General features: G+C 47.2%; 7 non-coding genes and 4 pseudogenes across 7 annotated transcripts; all 11 read left to right on the forward strand.

The window, feature by feature from the left end:
• The first annotated feature begins 1,054 nt into the window (after positions 1-1,054).
• On the forward strand, positions 1,055-1,245 carry LOC141245442 (U2 spliceosomal RNA). The gene has a single exon (XR_012309266.1). It is a non-coding gene; the product is annotated as a U2 spliceosomal RNA (small nuclear RNA).
• A 1,115-nt stretch (positions 1,246-2,360) lies between these two features.
• LOC141245471 (U2 spliceosomal RNA) lies at positions 2,361-2,452 on the forward strand (annotated as a pseudogene).
• A 787-nt stretch (positions 2,453-3,239) lies between these two features.
• LOC141245460 (U2 spliceosomal RNA) lies at positions 3,240-3,430 on the forward strand. Its single transcript, XR_012309282.1, has one exon. It is a non-coding gene; the product is annotated as a U2 spliceosomal RNA (small nuclear RNA).
• Positions 3,431-9,605: 6,175 nt separating this feature from the next.
• LOC141245459 (U2 spliceosomal RNA) lies at positions 9,606-9,795 on the forward strand. The gene has a single exon (XR_012309281.1). It is a non-coding gene; the product is annotated as a U2 spliceosomal RNA (small nuclear RNA).
• Positions 9,796-10,910: 1,115 nt separating this feature from the next.
• On the forward strand, positions 10,911-11,002 carry LOC141245472 (U2 spliceosomal RNA; annotated as a pseudogene).
• A 794-nt stretch (positions 11,003-11,796) lies between these two features.
• LOC141245465 (U2 spliceosomal RNA) lies at positions 11,797-11,972 on the forward strand (annotated as a pseudogene).
• Positions 11,973-13,084: 1,112 nt separating this feature from the next.
• On the forward strand, positions 13,085-13,275 carry LOC141245424 (U2 spliceosomal RNA). Its single transcript, XR_012309250.1, has one exon. It is a non-coding gene; the product is annotated as a U2 spliceosomal RNA (small nuclear RNA).
• A 1,115-nt stretch (positions 13,276-14,390) lies between these two features.
• Positions 14,391-14,581, forward strand: LOC141245485 (U2 spliceosomal RNA). The gene has a single exon (XR_012309299.1). It is a non-coding gene; the product is annotated as a U2 spliceosomal RNA (small nuclear RNA).
• A 1,115-nt stretch (positions 14,582-15,696) lies between these two features.
• Positions 15,697-15,887, forward strand: LOC141245443 (U2 spliceosomal RNA). The gene has a single exon (XR_012309267.1). It is a non-coding gene; the product is annotated as a U2 spliceosomal RNA (small nuclear RNA).
• A 1,115-nt stretch (positions 15,888-17,002) lies between these two features.
• Positions 17,003-17,193, forward strand: LOC141245486 (U2 spliceosomal RNA). Its single transcript, XR_012309300.1, has one exon. It is a non-coding gene; the product is annotated as a U2 spliceosomal RNA (small nuclear RNA).
• Positions 17,194-18,308: 1,115 nt separating this feature from the next.
• LOC141245469 (U2 spliceosomal RNA) lies at positions 18,309-18,398 on the forward strand (annotated as a pseudogene).
• The last annotated feature ends 3,173 nt before the right edge of the window (positions 18,399-21,571 follow it).

Below are 21,571 nucleotides of genomic sequence, written 5' to 3' on the forward strand. Positions count from 1 at the left end.
TTGCTTGTTTGTCGGATTTTGGGATGGACTCTTTGGCTTTCCTTTTCTTCTCCTCATTGGATTTTTCATGTTCAAAGTTGCAGAAGCCAGATTACAAGCTCATTTTGGTTCAACTTCAGCAACTGTGCATTGCATTGCCATGTAATGTGATGCAATGCTATCTTTCTAGCTCTCCCTTTTTACTTCCTTTTGGATAAACAGACATATTAGGCAAGCATTTTGGAGCTTTCACCTAAATAACTACAGGTGGTGAGATAAGCTGCACAATATAATTGACCTTTCAGTATATTGTTGCACACACACCATCTATTTAGCAAATGCCCTTGTTATCAACAGCAGCCTTTTAAACTCACCTGAGCTAACAGGTATGTGCGCTGGTTACTCTGCTGCGCTTAAAATTTCTTTTTTGGTTTGCTACAATGCCTTTTCTGAAACGTTGTCTCCTTCTGCTGGAACACTGACTTCTTTCATTTAATGCCTGCAGACTATAAAAGAGAACCCAACCCAAAAAGTTTGGTTGATTAGTCTGTGGCATTCTGTTAAACTGTTGCTTATGGCGGTCTCTGTGAGCTTCTCAGCGACATTCAGCCAGCCAGGTATCCTGCCTGCAGTAGATGGAATGTGGCAATGGAACGCTGGCTGCGCGTGTCATAATAGGCTCTGAGCCTTTATATACCTGTGCACAGCAGCAGCCACCTTCAGTCTGCTGCTGGACAGCCAGCAGCAGCAGCAGGAGAGGTATGTAATCAGGAGCCCTCCTGCTAAGGGTAGACAGCTGCTCGTTCCACCCCACCCCCCGCCTTAATTGGTTCTCCTCCCTTCCAACGGTGTTGAGGCGGGTGGGAACAGCAGGGGGTGAAGGTGCTGTGTTTAAAGAGGTGGAGTTATGCAGATCTAAAACGCGTGGATTGCAGCAGCAGCAAGCCGAAAAGTGCAGGCATGTAAGGGATCTAGAGGTTGACATGTCTTCTTAACGGGAGTCCAGGAGCTCATCTCCACAAATGGACTTTTCAGGATCCTTGGGTGGCTCCGTAGTTTGAAACCAATTCTGGTTATCGCTTCTCGGCCTTTTGGCTAAGATCAAGTGTAGTATCTGTTCTTCTCAGTTTAATATCTGATACGTCCCCTATCTGGGGACCATATATTAAATGGATTTTTAGAACAGGGAGATGGAAAAAGAGCTTGCTCTGTCCACTCCACGCATTGACCTGGTATTGCAGTATCTCCAGGACCGGTGCACCCCTTCTTTAATGCAGTTTCTAAAATCAGAAAGAATTGAATTCAATGTTTTTTGTTCATTTTGCTTGTTTGTCGGATTTTGGGATGGACTCTTTGGCTTTGCTTTTCTTCTCCTCATTGGATTTTTCATGTTCAAAGTTGCAGAAGCCAGATTACAAGCTCATTTTGGTTCAACTTCAGCAACTGTGCATTGCATTGCCATGTAATGTGATGCAATGCTATCTTTCTAGCTCTCCCTTTTTACTTCCTTTTGGATAAACAGACATATTAGGCAAGCATTTTGGAGCTTTCACCTAAATAACTACAGGTGGTGAGATAAGCTGCACAATATAATTGACCTTTCAGTATATTGTTGCACACACACCATCTATTTAGCAAATGCCCTTGTTATCAACAGCAGCCTTTTAAACTCACCTGAGCTAACAGGTATGTGCGCTGGTTACTCTGCTGCGCTTAAAATTTCTATTTTGGTTTGCTACAATGCCTTTTCTGAAACGTTGTCTCCTTCTGCTGGAACACTGACTTCTTTCATTTAATGCCTGCAGACTATAAAAGAGAACCCAACCCAAAAGGTTTGGTTGATTAGTCTGTGGCATTCTGTTAAACTGTTGCTTATGGCGGTCTCTGTGAGCTTCTCAGCGACATTCAGCCAGCCAGGTATCCTGCCTGCAGTAGATGGAATGTGGCAATGGAACGCTGGCTGCGCGTGTCATAATAGGCTCTGAGCCTTTATATACCTGTGCACAGCAGCAGCCACCTTCAGTCTGCTGCTGGACAGCCAGCAGCAGCAGCAGCAGGAGAGGTATGTAATCAGGAGCCCTCCTGCTAAGGGTAGACAGCTGCTCGTTCCACCCCACCCCCCGCCTTAATTGGTTCTCCTCCCTTCCAACGGTGTTGAGGCGGGTGGGAACAGCAGGGGGTGAAGGTGCTGTGTTTAAAGAGGTGGAGTTATGCAGATCTAAAACGCGTGGATTGCAGCAGCAGCAAGCCGAAAAGTGCAGGCATGTAAGGGATCTAGAGGTTGACAACATGTCTTCTTAACGGGAGTCCAGGAGCTCATCTCCACAAATGGACTTTTCAGGATCCTTGGGTGGCTCCGTAGTTTGAAACCAATTCTGGTTATCGCTTCTCGGCCTTTTGGCTAAGATCAAGTGTAGTATCTTTCGAAAAGGCGGTTTTGGATGTTGGCCGCCCTAGTAGATTGATACATTATGCACACTGGGGTTTAGGCGCTTGTTAGTACGCCAGGTGGCTAATATAGTCATATGGTGGAAAGCATGGCCCCCCAGGATCGACGCCATTGGGCCGGGGAAGATCGAAAGCCCGAAGTGTGAAGTGCCCCAGGAGTGGTGACCCTGGGGTGCCTTAACTCACTGGGATTGGGAACCCCACTTGAGTTTATGGCACATTTGCACAAGCACTTCAAATTTTCTTTCTTCGCACACACCCTTATTCCGGGCCTTCTGGCCTTAGGATGGGGAATTTTTCAATTCCCGGTCGAAGGTCCGGGCAGTATTATACTGTGAAACCTTCACTATTTATTTAATTTCTTTGTCACTGTGTGTCCACTTATTCACGTGTGTCACGTCCTACTAGGATTTTGTCGGGATGCGGTTCCCTTACGGGTTCCTCTCTTGGCAGGTCTAGGGGGGGAGTGTGTGGCCATCAGGTTCCGCTCCCCCCTGAACCCCCCTGGCTCTCCTCTTTCGGGAGGAGAGCGTTGTTGGCTCCCCTCTTCCGGGAGGGGAGCACAGTCTTTGGCTCCCAGTGCCTTGCTCGGGTGAGAACTCGGGCAGGTGCTGGGGGTAAGATTGGGTCGCCTCTGGCTTCGGCTGGAGGTGGCTTTTTGTCCCTGTTCCTCGCTGTTGCCTTTTGGCTCGGAGGGACGGGGAATGGTTTGGGGGACCCTTCTCCTTTTGGAGAGGGTTTCAAGAAGACCAGCATCCTAGTGCACTTTTTTTGTGGCACTTGTCACTTTTTTAAGCGCACTCGGGTTTTGTACACGATTTCGGGCTTTCAAAAAAAAAAAAAAAAAAAATCTGTTCTTATCAGTTTAATATCTGATACGTCCCCTATCTGGGGACCATATATTAAATGGATTTTTAGAACAGGGAGATGGAAAAAGAGCTTGCTCTGTCCACTCCACGCATTGACCTGGTATTGCAGTATCTCCAGGACCGGTGCACCCCTTCTTTAATGCAGTTTCTAAAATCAGAAAGAATTGAATTCAATGTTTTTTGTTCATTTTGCTTGTTTGTCGGATTTTGGGATGGACTCTTTGGCTTTCCTTTTCTTCTCCTCATTGGATTTTTCATGTTCAAAGTTGCAGAAGCCAGATTACAAGCTCATTTTGGTTCAACTTCAGCAACTGTGCATTGCATTGCCATGTAATGTGATGCAATGCTATCTTTCTAGCTCTCCCTTTTTACTTCCTTTTGGATAAACAGACATATTAGGCAAGCATTTTGGAGCTTTCACCTAAATAACTACAGGTGGTGAGATAAGCTGCACAATATAATTGACCTTTCAGTATATTGTTGCACACACACCATCTATTTAGCAAATGCCCTTGTTATCAACAGCAGCCTTTTAAACTCACCTGAGCTAACAGGTATGTGCGCTGGTTACTCTGCTGCGCTTAAAATTTCTTTTTTGGTTTGCTATAATGCCTTTTCTGAAACGTTGTCTCCTTCTGCTGGAACACTGACTTCTTTCATTTAATGCCTGCAGACTATAAAAGAGAACCCAACCCAAAAAGTTTGGTTGATTAGTCTGTGGCATTCTGTTAAACTGTTGCTTATGGCGGTCTCTGTGAGCTTCTCAGCGACATTCAGCCAGCCAGGTATCCTGCCTGCAGTAGATGGAATGTGGCAATGGAACGCTGGCTGCGCGTGTCATAATAGGCTCTGAGCCTTTATATACCTGTGCACAGCAGCAGCCACCTTCAGTCTGCTGCTGGACAGCCAGCAGCAGCAGCAGCAGGAGAGGTATGTAATCAGGAGCCCTCCTGCTAAGGGTAGACAGCTGCTCGTTCCACCCCACCCCCCGCCTTAATTGGTTCTCCTCCCTTCCAACGGTGTTGAGGCGGGTGGGAACAGCAGGGGGTGAAGGTGCTGTGTTTAAAGAGGTGGAGTTATGCAGATCTAAAACGCGTGGATTGCAGCAGCAGCAAGCCGAAAAGTGCAGGCATGTAAGGGATCTAGAGGTTGACAACATGTCTTCTTAACGGGAGTCCAGGAGCTCATCTCCACAAATGGACTTTTCAGGATCCTTGGGTGGCTCCGTAGTTTGAAACCAATTCTGGTTATCGCTTCTCGGCCTTTTGGCACGATCTATCAGGTTTACCTGTGTGGTCTTGCCTGTGAGGTGCTCTTGGTACCCTTTCTCTCGGCCTGGGGGGATCGTTCCTCTTCGGAGGGACTTAACCCCCCTGCTGCTATTGGGAGGAAGGATTAGTCCGGGAGCAACGGGAAGGGATCCCATGAAGGCTTGCGCCTTTCAGAGAGAAGAGTCGGTACGTTCCTGAGTGAAGGATGCCGGCAACGCTCACATATTCATCGGGTGATGCCCGGATGCGGAACACCGTGAGGATTGAAGTTGGAGCAGCATCGAGGATGGAGAAGAATTTGGACTACATCTGCCATAGGATTCTTCTTGGAGTTCTGGAGTTTCGGCGGGAAGACATATTCTGCTTCCAGGACAACGAGTACAAGGGGACATACACCATCACCTTCAAGAGCCAGGGATGCTGTCAGCAACTCGTACAAAAGGTAAACGAGAAAAACTACTTAGATGAGTTGGATGGACTAACCTTTTGTCTCTTGTATGCTTATGACGAGATCCCCATCGTGGTGCATTTCCCGAACCCCTTTGTGGAAGCTGCAGACATCTCGACCTACCTTACCCGCTATTGTGATGATCTGAGATACCTGGGTACTGTGAAGAACGCGGTAGGCTTCTGGTGCGGCAAGAGAAGGTATATGGCCCGTCTAAAGAGGGACCTTAGTGGAGTGGGAGGAATGCTACACCCTCCCTCAACCTTCGTAATCGGTAAGAGCAGAGGCTACTTATTTTATCCTGGAATGCCAGTATGTTGCAGGAACTGTGGACAAATGGGTCATACCCAAACGTCCTGCACGGACAGGAAAGTAGACCGCTGCAATAATTGCAGCTGTTACGGACATTTAATGAAGGACTGTCCCGCTGGGAGGAAATGTAATCTCTGCGGTGAGGCGGGGCACATGTTCCGAGGATGCCCCAACAGGACCAGGACCAGGACCTACGCAGAAGCTGCATCTTCTGAAGCTGAGCCGATGCGCCCACCGGTCTTCACTGGCAGGCCGGCGTCGGAGGGCGGTTCGAAGGGCGAGAAGGCTGGGATGGAGCAGGGAGCCGGAGGCCCCTCTGGGGCGGCACCTGCATCGAAGTCCCTTAACGATGGGCGGACCTCGCATGGACCGGAGCGGGGGGGTCCTCCTTCTGGGAGGGTATCCTCCGTATCGATGGTTCCCGATACCGATCCTGTTGGGCTGGAGGGTGGTGCCCCTGTGCGGTTGGCTACAGGGGACCACGCAGCGATGGCCTCAGGATCTTCCAGGGCGATTAGCCAGCCACATGAGGGGGCTTTGCTTCTAGGTGGCGAACATCAGGAAATCTGTGTTGCTGATCTTGTCCTGATGGACCAGTCTCCCCCCCTGGAGGAGGTGGAGGAAGAGGAGGACTGCACCAGTGACCTAGTGGAGTCTGCCCCGAAAAAGAGACGGAATGTCGAATCCCCAGCGTCTCCTGGAATGTGGCTGGGAACCGTGACCTACGAGGGGGCAACCGCCGGCTCACAGAATATCGAGTCGTTTGGGTCTTCTAGCCCGGATGTCCTGGAGCAATTTGATATACAGGGCTTTGAGTCAGGTGTCCTCATGGAAGATCCACCACCCTGACCTATGAATGCCCACAATAAGACTTGTCTCACTGAATGTGAGGTCATTAAAGAGCCCAGTTCGTAGGGCTGCTCTATTCAAGTATTTAGAAACCACTGACTTTGACATATGTTTATTACAGGAATGCGGGATACAACATGCACTAAATTATAATGATATCAAGACAGATTGGAGACTGGGGCCCTCCATCTGGTCTGGCTCCAATGACAACAAGTCAGCGGGGGTGGGCTTCCTCTGTCGTGGGAGAAATATTACTGTAAATGCTGTCACAGAAATAGTACCAGGCAGAGTGGTTTTAGTGCATTTTAAATTTAATGGTTTTACCCTACGTGTAATGAATATTTATGCTCCCCCTGATAAGCAAGAGAGAATTAATTTATTTGGGATATTGCCATTGTACTGTACTGGGTCATCTCCCCTGGTCGTAGGGGGTGATTTTAATTGTCTTTGTGCTAGTGAACAACGAGCAGGGGGTGACCCTTTACGCAAATTGGATAAGTCATGTCATCTATTGAAAGATTTTATAACTGATTTTAAATTATGCGATGCGTGGAGGTCACTCCTGCCGACGGACCCTGGTTATACGTGGTCCGGAAGAGGGGTGTCCTCCAGGATCGATTTTATTTTCCTATCAGATGATTTTAACCCTGTAAAATGTGTTTTAACATCAAATATATTTTCTGACCATAAGGGCTTGGAGGTGCACCTAGAATACCGGGATGAACAGAGGGTCAACAGGGGCCTCTGGCGTCTAAGTACTTACCTGCTGGAGGACCCTCTGATTCGACAAGACTTTGTTAAAGCATATCAAGCCTGGCGGCGACAAAAACCTTCTGATGCCCCTATGGTAACCTGGTGGGAAAATTTGAAAAAAAAAGTCAGAATGTTTTTTATAAAAGCAGGGAGACGTAAAGCTAGAGAGAAAAAAAGATGTTTTAGTGATCTTAACACCAAACTACAAACACTTTTTAAATTCAAAGAGCTAGGGGTGGAGGTGGGAGATGATATTGCTAGCCTAAAAACTGAAATTCAGAACTGCATAGACACAAAGGGGAAAGAGATTATTTTTAACTCTAGAGTGCAGCACTTGGAGGAGGGGGAGAAGTGCTCTCGCTTCTTCTTCAAAAAAGTCATGGATAAAAGAGAAGTGATCACAAATCTAGAGGGTGAAACATCTATGCAGGGAATGTTGAATGCTACTTTTAACTTTTATAAGCATCTTTTTAGTAAAAAGTGTATAGATGAGTCCTTTTTATCTGATGCTCTTAATGATCTCGATTTTAAGTTAAATTTTACAGACCAGGAGTTTTTAGAACGCGATATTGTTTTAGAGGAATTATTTTATGTTTTTAAAAGTTTCTCTAAGGGCAAAGCACCTGGGTGTGATGGACTACCTGTAGAGTTTTATCTTACTTTTTGGGACATTTTAAAAGAGGACCTTTTTATGCTTTTTAAAGAAGTTTTTATTTCTGAACAGTTGCCATTTTCGTGGAGGAGAGGAGTGGTGTCTTTGATATATAAAAAAGGTGATCGCAGTGCTCTAGCGAATTGGAGACCCATAACTCTCCTAAACGTTGATTACAAGGTACTTGCTAAGGTGGTTGCAAACCGGCTCAGGAATGTCATTGCCAAACTAATCCAGCCTGAGCAGGTTTGTAGTGTACCAGGCAGAAGTATTTCAGAGGTTTTAAACGTATTAAGGGATGTAATTTGGTATTCCAGAGACCGGGGTCAAAATGTAGCCCTTTTAGCCCTAGATTTTGAAAAAGCTTTCGATAGAGTCTCTCATAGATTTCTTTTTAGAGTTTTAAAAAGAATGGGTATCCCTAATATGCTTTTAAATTGTATTAAGATTTTATATAAAAATTGTTTTAGTCAAATTTCTCTTAATGGCTTTTTAACAGATGGAGTTCCCCTTGAGTCCGGAGTGAAGCAGGGATGCCCCTTGTCGCCCATCCTGTTCATCTGCGCCATGGAGCCCCTGCTGAGCGCAATAAGAAAAGACAAAGTGATTAGAGGGGTTCCTGTTCCTGGCGGAGGTGGCAGTGATGTGAGAGTCTTTGGCTACATGGATGACGTGACGGTTGTGTGCGTGGACCCTGCTTCCCTCCGGAGGGCGGTGTTGCGCATTGATTTTTTTTCCCAGGCATCCGGTTTTAAACTTAATTTAAATAAATCTGAATGTCTGACTTTGGGATCCTGGGACACCGCCCAACTCCCGCAGCTCACTATAAAACGAGACAATGTAAAAATTCTTGGAGTTGTTTTTAACGAGGAGAATGTGGGAACTCAAAGCTGGGAGAATGTCATAGAAAAAATGTCAAAGAAAATATCATTTTGGGGTTTGAGGTCCCTAACAATGGAGGGGAAAATTTTAATTATAAAATCAGTGTTGTTACCCCTCATACTGTATATAGCTATGGTGTACCCCCCCTCTGATGTTTTAATTAAAAAAATGACTAGGATGATCTTTATGTTTTTATGGAACTCCAAAATGGAAAAATTAAGGCGAGAAATAATGAGGAAGAATAAAATGAACGGCGGAAGGGATGTCCCCGACTTACATATTTATTTGTATTTAAATTATTTCTGCTTTTGTTTCAAACATTTTAATGGTAATAGTGCGCTAAGTTATTTTTTAAAATATACTTGTGGGATGATTTTTAAAAGATGGTTTAAGTTGTCGTTGAATTCCCCTGTTTTACTATGCCCCCCCAAACACCAAGCAATCTTAGAAAAGACTGTTCGATTTTATAGCCTTGGTGATTTTAATATGGACATTTTTAAAGACCGCAAGAAGCTTTTATCTTTTCTGAGGAGGAATGAAGATGTGACCCCCATAGTAAATTTCTCAGAAGAGAGATCGAAGCAAGTTTGGAAGAATGTCTTCGGGAAATTCTTAGCAAATGGACATAAGGACATCGCATGGATGGTGGTCCACCAGTGCCTCCCCACCAGAGAGTTTCAACACAGGAGAGGCCTGGTGGCCAGAGCCAAATGCCCCAGAGACTCATGTGTTAATGACGAAACCACCTTGCACCTTATGTGGAATTGCCCATTTGCACAGGAACTTTGGCACAAAGTTGGGATTCTTTTAAAATGGACTTGCGGTTTAAGAGATTTTAACCATGAATATGTTTTATATGGCCTTTTTAAATGTCCGACCCCTCAACAGTATTGTATATGTTGGTGTATGATTAACTGTTTTAAAGACGCCCTTTGGAAGGCACGCAATATTTTACTTTTTAAACGTGATGCTATTTCTGTGAAGGATTGTCTTAAAATTGCTTTTAGCCAGATGTATATTTATTACTTGAGGGATGTCAAATGTATTGGGAGGAGGGATGCTAATCGTATATGGGGTTTTTATGGGTGGAATTCTGTGTTTTAATAATGTACTGTTTGTGTTGTTGTTTTTGATTGTAAACCATATTTTACGCACTTAATAAATTATGTTGAAACCTGATCTGTTCTTATCAGTTTAATATCTGATACGTCCCCTATCTGGGGACCATATATTAAATGGATTTTTAGAACAGGGAGATGGAAAAAGAGCTTGCTCTGTCCACTCCACGCATTGACCTGGTATTGCAGTATCTCCAGGACCGGTGCACCCCTTCTTTAATGCAGTTTCTAAAATCAGAAAGAATTGAATTCAATGTTTTTTGTTCATTTTGCTTGTTTGTCGGATTTTGGGATGGACTCTTTGGCTTTGCTTTTCTTCTCCTCATTGGATTTTTCATGTTCAAAGTTGCAGAAGCCAGATTACAAGCTCATTTTGGTTCAACTTCAGCAACTGTGCATTGCATTGCCATGTAATGTGATGCAATGCTATCTTTCTAGCTCTCCCTTTTTACTTCCTTTTGGATAAACAGACATATTAGGCAAGCATTTTGGAGCTTTCACCTAAATAACTACAGGTGGTGAGATAAGCTGCACAATATAATTGACCTTTCAGTATATTGTTGCACACACACCATCTATTTAGCAAATGCCCTTGTTATCAACAGCAGCCTTTTAAACTCACCTGAGCTAACAGGTATGTGCGCTGGTTACTCTGCTGCGCTTAAAATTTCTTTTTTGGTTTGCTACAATGCCTTTTCTGAAACGTTGTCTCCTTCTGCTGGAACACTGACTTCTTTCATTTAATGCCTGCAGACTATAAAAGAGAACCCAACCCAAAAAGTTTGGTTGATTAGTCTGTGGCATTCTGTTAAACTGTTGCTTATGGCGGTCTCTGTGAGCTTCTCAGCGACATTCAGCCAGCCAGGTATCCTGCCTGCAGTAGATGGAATGTGGCAATGGAACGCTGGCTGCGCGTGTCATAATAGGCTCTGAGCCTTTATATACCTGTGCACAGCAGCAGCCACCTTCAGTCTGCTGCTGGACAGCCAGCAGCAGCAGCAGCAGGAGAGGTATGTAATCAGGAGCCCTCCTGCTAAGGGTAGACAGCTGCTCGTTCCACCCCAACCCCCGCCTTAATTGGTTCTCCTCCCTTCCAACGGTGTTGAGGCGGGTGGGAACAGCAGGGGGTGAAGGTGCTGTGTTTAAAGAGGTGGAGTTATGCAGATCTAAAACGCGTGGATTGCAGCAGCAGCAAGCCGAAAAGTGCAGGCATGTAAGGGATCTAGAGGTTGACAACATGTCTTCTTAACGGGAGTCCAGGAGCTCATCTCCACAAATGGACTTTTCAGGATCCTTGGGTGGCTCCGTAGTTTGAAACCAATTCTGGTTATCGCTTCTCGGCCTTTTGGCTAAGATCAAGTGTAGTATCTTTCGAAAAGGCGGTTTTGGATGTTGGCCGCCCTAGTAGATTGATACATTATGCACACTGGGGTTTAGGCGCTTGTTAGTACGCCAGGTGGCTAATATAGTCATCTGGTGGAAAGCATGGCCCCCCAGGATCGACGCCATTGGGCCGGGGAAGATCGAAAGCCCGAAGTGTGAAGTGCCCCAGGAGTGGTGACCCTGGGGTGCCTTAACTCACTGGGATTGGGAACCCCACTTGAGTTTATGGCACATTTGCACAAGCACTTCAAATTTTCTTTCTTCGCACACACCCTTATTCCGGGCCTTCTGGCCTTAGGATGGGGAATTTTTCAATTCCCGGTCGAAGGTCCGGGCAGTATTATACTGTGAAACCTTCACTATTTATTTAATTTCTTTGTCACTGTGTGTCCACTTATTCACGTGTGTCACGTCCTACTAGGATTTTGTCGGGATGCGGTTCCCTTACGGGTTCCTCTCTTGGCAGGTCTAGGGGGGGAGTGTGTGGCCATCAGGTTCCGCTCCCCCCTGAACCCCCCTGGCTCTCCTCTTTCGGGAGGAGAGCGTTGTTGGCTCCCCTCTTCCGGGAGGGGAGCACAGTCTTTGGCTCCCAGTGCCTTGCTCGGGTGAGAACTCGGGCAGGTGCTGGGGGTAAGATTGGGTCGCCTCTGGCTTCGGCTGGAGGTGGCTTTTTGTCCCTGTTCCTCGCTGTGGCCTTTTGGCTCGGAGGGACGGGGAATGGTTTGGGGGACCCTTCTCCTTTTGGAGAGGGTTTCAAGAAGACCAGCATCCTAGTGCACTTTTTTTGTGGCACTTGTCACTTTTTTAAGCGCACTCGGGTTTTGTACACGAATTCGGGCTTTCAAAAAAAAAAAATCTGTTCTTATCAGTTTAATATCTGATACGTCCCCTATCTGGGGACCATATATTAAATGGATTTTTAGAACAGGGAGATGGAAAAAGAGCTTGCTCTGTCCACTCCACGCATTGACCTGGTATTGCAGTATCTCCAGGACTGGTGCACCCCTTCTTTAATGCAGTTTCTAAAATCAGAAAGAATTGAATTCAATGTTTTTTGTTCATTTTGCTTGTTTGTCGGATTTTGGGATGGACTCTTTGGCTTTGCTTTTCTTCTCCTCATTGGATTTTTCATGTTCAAAGTTGCAGAAGCCAGATTACAAGCTCATTTTGGTTCAACTTCAGCAACTGTGCATTGCATTGCCATGTAATGTGATGCAATGCTATCTTTCTAGCTCTCCCTTTTTACTTCCTTTTGGATAAACAGACATATTAGGCAAGCATTTTGGAGCTTTCACCTAAATAACTACAGGTGGTGAGATAAGCTGCACAATATAATTGACCTTTCAGTATATTGTTGCACACACACCATCTATTTAGCAAATGCCCTTGTTATCAACAGCAGCCTTTTAAACTCACCTGAGCTAACAGGTATGTGCGCTGGTTACTCTGCTGCGCTTAAAATTTCTTTTTTGGTTTGCTACAATGCCTTTTCTGAAACGTTGTCTCCCTCTGCTGGAACACTGACTTCTTTCATTTAATGCCTGCAGACTATAAAAGAGAACCCAACCCAAAAAGTTTGGTTGATTAGTCTGTGGCATTCTGTTAAACTGTTGCTTATGGCGGTCTCTGTGAGCTTCTCAGCGACATTCAGCCAGCCAGGTATCCTGCCTGCAGTAGATGGAATGTGGCAATGGAACGCTGGCTGCGCGTGTCATAATAGGCTCTGAGCCTTTATATACCTGTGCACAGCAGCAGCCACCTTCAGTCTGCTGCTGGACAGCCAGCAGCAGCAGCAGGAGAGGTATGTAATCAGGAGCCCTCCTGCTAAGGGTAGACAGCTGCTCGTTCCACCCCACCCCCCGCCTTAATTGGTTCTCCTCCCTTCCAACGGTGTTGAGGCGGGTGGGAACAGCAGGGGGTGAAGGTGCTGTGTTTAAAGAGGTGGAGTTATGCAGATCTAAAACGCGTGGATTGCAGCAGCAGCAAGCCGAAAAGTGCAGGCATGTAAGGGATCTAGAGGTTGACAACATGTCTTCTTAACGGGAGTCCAGGAGCTCATCTCCACAAATGGACTTTTCAGGATCCTTGGGTGGCTCCGTAGTTTGAAACCAATTCTGGTTATCGCTTCTCGGCCTTTTGGCTAAGATCAAGTGTAGTATCTGTTCTTATCAGTTTAATATCTGATACGTCCCCTATCTGGGGACCATATATTAAATGGATTTTTAGAACAGGGAGATGGAAAAAGAGCTTGCTCTGTCCACTCCACGCATTGACCTGGTATTGCAATATCTCCAGGACCGGTGCACCCCTTCTTTAATGCAGTTTCTAAAATCAGAAAGAATTGAATTCAATGTTTTTTGTTCATTTTGCTTGTTTGTCGGATTTTGGGATGGACTCTTTGGCTTTGCTTTTCTTCTCCTCATTGGATTTTTCATGTTCAAAGTTGCAGAAGCCAGATTACAAGCTCATTTTGGTTCAACTTCAGCAACTGTGCATTGCATTGCCATGTAATGTGATGCAATGCTATCTTTCTAGCTCTCCCTTTTTACTTCCTTTTGGATAAACAGACATATTAGGCAAGCATTTTGGAGCTTTCACCTAAATAACTACAGGTGGTGAGATAAGCTGCACAATATAATTGACCTTTCAGTATATTGTTGCACACACACCATCTATTTAGCAAATGCCCTTGTTATCAACAGCAGCCTTTTAAACTCACCTGAGCTAACAGGTATGTGCGCTGGTTACTCTGCTGCGCTTAAAATTTCTTTTTTGGTTTGCTACAATGCCTTTTCTGAAACGTTGTCTCCCTCTGCTGGAACACTGACTTCTTTCATTTAATGCCTGCAGACTATAAAAGAGAACCCAACCCAAAAAGTTTGGTTGATTAGTCTGTGGCATTCTGTTAAACTGTTGCTTATGGCGGTCTCTGTGAGCTTCTCAGCGACATTCAGCCAGCCAGGTATCCTGCCTGCAGTAGATGGAATGTGGCAATGGAACGCTGGCTGCGCGTGTCATAATAGGCTCTGAGCCTTTATATACCTGTGCACAGCAGCAGCCACCTTCAGTCTGCTGCTGGACAGCCAGCAGCAGCAGCAGCAGGAGAGGTATGTAATCAGGAGCCCTCCTGCTAAGAGTAGACAGCTGCTCGTTCCACCCCACCCCCCGCCTTAATTGGTTCTCCTCCCTTTCAACGGTGTTGAGGCGGGTGGGAACAGCAGGGGGTGAAGGTGCTGTGTTTAAAGAGGTGGAGTTATGCAGATCTAAAACGCGTGGATTGCAGCAGCAGCAAGCCGAAAAGTGCAGGCATGTAAGGGATCTAGAGGTTGACAACATGTCTTCTTAACGGGAGTCCAGGAGCTCATCTCCACAAATGGACTTTTCAGGATCCTTGGGTGGCTCCGTAGTTTGAAACCAATTCTGGTTATCGCTTCTCGGCCTTTTGGCTAAGATCAAGTGTAGTATCTGTTCTTATCAGTTTAATATCTGATACGTCCCCTATCTGGGGACCATATATTAAATGGATTTTTAGAACAGGGAGATGGAAAAAGAGCTTGCTCTGTCCACTCCACGCATTGACCTGGTATTGCAGTATCTCCAGGACCGGTGCACCCCTTCTTTAATGCAGTTTCTAAAATCAGAAAGAATTGAATTCAATGTTTTTTGTTCATTTTGCTTGTTTGTCGGATTTTGGGATGGACTCTTTGGCTTTGCTTTTCTTCTCCTCATTGGATATTTCATGTTCAAAGTTGCAGAAGCCAGATTACAAGCTCATTTTGGTTCAACTTCAGCAACTGTGCATTGCATTGCCATGTAATGTGATGCAATGCTATCTTTCTAGCTCTCCCTTTTTACTTCCTTTTGGATAAACAGACATATTAGGCAAGCATTTTGGAGCTTTCACTTAAATAACTACAGGTGGTGAGATAAGCTGCACAATATAATTGACCTTTCAGTATATTGTTGCACACACACCATCTATTTAGCAAATGCCCTTGTTATCAACAGCAGCCTTTTAAACTCACCTGAGCTAACAGGTATGTGCGCTGGTTACTCTGCTGCGCTTAAAATTTCTTTTTTGGTTTGCTACAATGCCTTTTCTGAAACGTTGTCTCCCTCTGCTGGAACACTGACTTCTTTCATTTAATGCCTGCAGACTATAAAAGAGAACCCAACCCAAAAAGTTTGGTTGATTAGTCTGTGGCATTCTGTTAAACTGTTGCTTATGGCGGTCTCTGTGAGCTTCTCAGCGACATTCAGCCAGCCAGGTATCCTGCCTGCAGTAGATGGAATGTGGCAATGGAACGCTGGCTGCGCGTGTCATAATAGGCTCTGAGCCTTTATATACCTGTGCACAGCAGCAGCCACCTTCAGTCTGCTGCTGGACAGCCAGCAGCAGCAGCAGCAGGAGAGGTATGTAATCAGGAGCCCTCCTGCTAAGGGTAGACAGCTGCTCGTTCCACCCCACCCCCCGCCTTAATTGGTTCTCCTCCCTTCCAACGGTGTTGAGGCGGGTGGGAACAGCAGGGGGTGAAGGTGCTGTGTTTAAAGAGGTGGAGTTATGCAGATCTAAAACGCGTGGATTGCAGCAGCAGCAAGCCGAAAAGTGCAGGCATGTAAGGGATCTAGAGGTTGACAACATGTCTTCTTAACGGGAGTCCAGGAGCTCATCTCCACAAATGGACTTTTCAGGATCCTTGGGTGGCTCCGTAGTTTGAAACCAATTCTGGTTATCGCTTCTCGGCCTTTTGGCTAAGATCAAGTGTAGTATCTGTTCTTATCAGGTTAATATCTGATACGTCCCCTATCTGGGGACCATATATTAAATGGAATTTTAGAACAGGGAGATGGAAAAAGAGCTTGCTCTGTCCACTCCACGCATTGACCTGGTATTGCAGTATCTCCAGGACCGGTGCACCCCTTCTTTAATGCAGTTTCTAAAATCAGAAAGAATTGAATTCAATGTTTTTTGTTCATTTTGCTTGTTTGTCGGATTTTGGGATGGACTCTTTGGCTTTGCTTTTCTTCTCCTCATTGGATTTTTCATGTTCAAAGTTGCAGAAGCCAGATTACAAGCTCATTTTGGTTCAACTTCAGCAACTGTGCATTGCATTGCCATGTAATGTGATGCAATGCTATCTTTCTAGCTCTCCCTTTTTACTTCCTTTTGGATAAACAGACATATTAGGCAAGCATTTTGGAGCTTTCACCTAAATAACTACAGGTGGTGAGATAAGCTGCACAATATAATTGACCTTTCAGTATATTGTTGCACACACACCATCTATTTAGCACATGCCCTTGTTATCAACAGCAGCCTTTTAAACTCACCTGAGCTAACAGGTATGTGCGCTGGTTACTCTGCTGCGCTTAAAATTTCTTTTTTGGTTTGCTACAATGCCTTTTCTGAAACGTTGTCTCCCTCTGCTGGAACACTGACTTCTTTCATTTAATGCCTGCAGACTATAAAAGAGAACCCAACCCAAAAAGTTTGGTTGATTAGTCTGTGGCATTCTGTTAAACTGTTGCTTATGGCGGTCTCTGTGAGCTTCTCAGCGACATTCAGCCAGCCAGGTATCCTGCCTGCAGTAGATGGAATGTGGCAATGGAACGCTGGCTGCGCGTGTCATAATAGGCTCTGAGCCTTTATATACCTGTGCACAGCAGCAGCCACCTTCAGTCTGCTGCTGGACAGCCAGCAGCAGCAGCAGCAGGAGAGGTATGTAATCAGGAGCCCTCCTGCTAAGGGTAGACAGCTGCTCGTTCCACCACACCCCCCGCCTTAATTGGTTCTCCTCCCTTCCAACGGTGTTGAGGCGGGTGGGAACAGCAGGGGCTGAAGGTGCTGTGTTTAAAGAGGTGGAGTTATGCAGATCTAAAACGCGTGGATTGCAGCAGCAGCAAGCCGAAAAGTGCAGGCATGTAAGGGATCTAGAGGTTGACAACATGTCTTCTTAACGGGAGTCCAGGAGCTCATCTCCACAAATGGACTTTTCAGGATCCTTGGGTGGCTCCGTAGTTTGAAACCAATTCTGGTTATCGCTTCTCGGCCTTTTGGCTAAGATCAAGTGTAGTATCTGTTCTTATCAGTTTAATATCTGATACGTCCCCTATCTGGGGACCATATATTAAATGGATTTTTAGAACAGGGAGATGGAAAAAGAGCTTGCTCTGTCCACTCCACGCATTGACCTGGTATTGCAGTATCTCCAGGACCGGTGCACCCCTTCTTTAATGCAGTTTCTAAAATCAGAAAGAATTGAATTCAATGTTTTTTGTTCATTTTGCTTGTTTGTCGGATTTTGGGATGGACTCTTTGGCTTTGCTTTTCTTCTCCTCATTGGATTTTTCATGTTCAAAGTTGCAGAAGCCAGATTACAAGCTCATTTTGGTTCAACTTCAGCAACTGTGCATTGCATTGCCATGTAATGTGATGCAATGCTATCTTTCTAGCTCTCCCTTTTTACTTCCTTTTGGATAAACAGACATATTAGGCAAGCATTTTGGAGCTTTCACCTAAATAACTACAGGTGGTGAGATAAGCTGCACAATATAATTGACCTTTCAGTATATTGTTGCACACACACCATCTATTTAGCAAATGCCCTTGTTATCAACAGCAGCCTTTTAAACTCACCTGAGCTAACAGGTATGTGCGCTGGTTACTCTGCTGCGCTTAAAATTTCTTTTTTGGTTTGCTACAATGTCTTTTCTGAAACGTTGTCTCCTTCTGCTGGAACACTGACTTCTTTCATTTAATGCCTGCAGACTATAAAAGAGAACCCAACCCAAAAAGTTTGGTTGATTAGTCTGTGGCATTCTGTTAAACTGTTGCTTATGGCGGTCTCTGTGAGCTTCTCAGCGACATTCAGCCAGCCAGGTATCCTGCCTGCAGTAGATGGAATGTGGCAATGGAACGCTGGCTGCGCGTGTCATAATAGGCTCTGAGCCTTTATATACCTGTGCACAGCAGCAGCCACCTTCAGTCTGCTGCTGGACAGCCAGCAGCAGCAGCAGCAGGAGAGGTATGTAATCAGGAGCCCTCCTGCTAAGGGTACACAGCTGCTCGTTCCACCCCACCCCCCGCCTTAATTGGTTCTCCTCCCTTCCAACGGTGTTGAGGCGGGTGGGAACAGCAGGGGGTGAAGGTGCTGTGTTTAAAGAGGTGGAGTTATGCAGATCTAAAACGCGTGGATTGCAGCAGCAGCAAGCCGAAAAGTGCAGGCATGTAAGGGATCTAGAGGTTGACAACATGTCTTCTTAACGGGAGTCCAGGAGCTCATCTCCACAAATGGACTTTTCAGGATCCTTGGGTGGCTCCGTAGTTTGAAACCAATTCTGGTTATCGCTTCTCGGCCTTTTGGCTAAGATCAAGTGTAGTATCTGTTCTTTTAAGAACACAAGAGCTGCGATCTACACTTGACGAGAGCGATCGAACTCGGAAGGAGAAGAGCTTCGGATCCCAGCTGACATCGGAGAACGAAGGCGGATATCGGTGGGAGGAAGAAGCTCTAAAGAATCCAGAAGAAGACGAAGACTCGGAGAAGAATCGGGCTGTCCTGTGGAATCTTCGAGGAAGAAAATCATCGAGACAAAGACCTTTCGGGGAATTTGTCCAGAACACGACGGGAGAAGAATCTGCATAGCTCCACCCATTCCGGGAAGAGTTCCAGATCCAGCTCCAAGAAGTAACTGCAGGAGGAAAGCCATGGCAAGCGCTGCGAGGAAGGCCGAAAAGAAGAGCCTGGAGCTGGGGACAGCCAGGAGGGCCCAGCCAGGAGCCGATTCTGACCCCAAGGACTCTGCCTCCACGACTGGCCAGCAGAAGGGACCCCAGAAGCCCCGCCACGAAGCTCCAGCCCTGGAGCCATGGATGCGGCAGACGGTGGCCCTGAAGCTGAAGGAAGTGGATGGGAGGGTGCCGGACATGTCCTCGGACGTGTTCTGCCAGAAGATGCTGCTGGATCGAGGCTTCTCCAGGTCGGACACCCTCAGCATCCAGACCTTCTTGACGGGGATCTTCTTCGTCACCTTCGCCACTGTGAACACCTGCAGGAGGTTCTGGGAAATGGTAAGCGCAAAAGGACCGGATAATTCTTTCTCTGCCTTTACAGGTAGCTGCCCTATCCAGAGGGATGAAAGGAGGATCACGGTCTCCATGCGCAACCCGCACACCCCAGGCCAAGACATCTGTACCTTCCTGAGACGCTTCTGTTTGGTTGTGAAGGAACCCTCTCACATCCTGAATGGACTCGGCTTCTGGACAGGTAAGTGGTCGGTGACCGTTAGACTTCACAGGGACCTGGCGTACTCAGACGGACTTCGGCACCTGCCCCCGACATTCTCCCTGGGCAACTCCTACGGCCTCATCTATTACCCGGACATGCCGCGGAACTGCAGGAGATGCGGCAAGAACGGCCACGAGATGAAGGACTGCAAGGAGGATGCCTGCAGGATTTGTCGAGTGACGGGACACAGCTCGAAGGACTGCCCGAAGAAGACGTCCTGCAACCTGTGTGGGCTGGCGGCTCATCTGTACAAGGATTGCCCCAGGCGTGAGTGATCCTGGGCATCGGTGGTTGCGACGACCCCAGCTACGGAGGACAAGGCCCCGACGACCAGGCCTGTGAAGGTCAAGGACGCGACGACCAAGGCCCCAGCGGCCAAGGCCGAGACGACCAAGGCCAAAGCGGTCAAGGAGTCGGTGGCCAAAGCCCCAGCGACGGTCCCAGCAGCTCCGAAGCAGAAGAAAAAGTCAAAGGAGGGTAAGAGTTCTGTCACCCCTCTCTCGATCCCTCCCCCTGCCACCCCCGTCCAATCCCCCCCCACCCCGGCCACCCCTGCTGAGGATTCCACTTCCTCTTCCTCCTTCCCCTACTCCTCAGCAGGTGTCCTTTCCCCTGCCCCGGCAGCCACTCTCCCTCCCCAGACCATGGTAGCGGTGGAATTAACCTTTCCTCCACCCGCCGCTATCTATTCCGAGGAGGATTTTCCCCTTCTTGTCTCCCCAGTTCCAACCCGGGGAAAGAGGAAGGTGGAGGACAGCCCTGCTACTGAATCCTCCAAAAAGAAGATTCTGGATTTCGTAGGCGAAAAGGAGGATACCCTCCCTGAGCCAGAAGAGATGGAGCACATGGTTGAGACCCTGGTGGCCGAGCCAGAAGAGGAGGAACTGGTGGTCGCCGAGATCGAGGCCGCGCTGCTTGACCAGATGGAGGAAGAGGGCCTGCTGGTGATCCCGTCACCAGCAGTCAACACCGACGAGGGACCACCCGACCGGAGTGGTAACTAAGGTGTATTGCCTGCGCTAACTTTTTCTTTTTTCCCTACATGATGGCTAATATTAACTTATTTTCCATTAATGTCAGGAGCATCAAGGACAAGTTCAGACGTCAGACTATTTATGCCTTCCTTACTTCCCAGTTGTGTGATGTTTATATGTTGCAGGAATGTTCCCTTCCCTCCTCTAGGTCCTTCAAACATCTGGCCAGGGAGTGGTCCCACGGTCCATCCTACTGGTCCGGTGGGGGTGACTGCAAGTCTGCGGGGGTCGCAATTCTGATCAGGGGGGGCGCATTCACGCTTGAGTCCGTCCAGGAGCTCATCTGCGGCAGGGCTCTTGTTGTAGATGGCAACTGGGCGGGAGAACCTGTCAGGTTCATCAACGTGTATGCGTCCCCACTGAAGAATGAGCGTTTGGAGCTTTTCCAGACCCTGCGGCTTCAGCTTGCCACCACCAGGACCTTAGTGATGGCCGGGGATTTCAACTGCCCCATCGAGGAGGACGGTCGTAGTTCTGGCACATCTGCCAAGTTGGACATCACGTCCAAGCTGCTCATCGAGATGGTAACCGAGGCCTCTCTTCAGGACGTGGTGGGCTCCATGGGGAGAGGCTCCACGAACTATTCGTGGAGCCGACCCGATGGCTCACTCCGCTCCAGGATTGACTTTGTGTTCACCTCTCGGGCAGTCAGGCAGAGTAGGCACTCGATGGTCTCCTGCTTCTTCTCCGACCACAGAGCCATTCACTTACAAGGTGTCCTCGGCGACGGTTTTCCGTCCGGCCCCGGCTCCTGGAAGCTGAATTGTGCTCTGCTGGCTCAGGATGAAGTCGTGGAGGAGCTGAGAGCAGCCTACGCAATGTGGCAGTCCTACAAGGGTAGCTTCCAAACAGTCTCTGATTGGTGGGAATATGTTAAACTTGAGTTTTGCTGTTTCTTTCAGGCCAAGGGTCGACAACAGGCGTGTGAGAAGAGGAGGGACTTCAGAGGGCTGCAGCGCGAGCTGCGGTCGCTGCAGGACCTTCTTCACTGCGGCTGGGACGTGAGGGAGGAGCTGGAGGAGACCAAGAAGAGCCTGAAAAGGCACTTTGAGGAGGAGTCCAAGCGAATCATCTTCCGTTCCAAAGTGGAGAATCTGGAGAAGGGTGAGAAATGTAACTCATTCTTTTTCAGGAAACTTCATGCCGGTCACACGCCCCTGAACGAGCTGCGAGACGAGAGCGGAAACATGCGACGTGGGAAGGAGGACGTGATGAGGGTCGTCAGCGACTTCTACAGCGAACTCTACTCCCACAAGACTACCGACCCCGACGCTGCTGATAAGTT

Source organism: Phyllobates terribilis, unplaced genomic scaffold (genome assembly GCF_046119375.1).
Source record: "Phyllobates terribilis strain yellow unplaced genomic scaffold, ASM4611937v1 Scaffold_1861__1_contigs__length_200102, whole genome shotgun sequence".
Classification (NCBI taxonomy): domain Eukaryota; kingdom Metazoa; phylum Chordata; class Amphibia; order Anura; family Dendrobatidae; genus Phyllobates; species Phyllobates terribilis.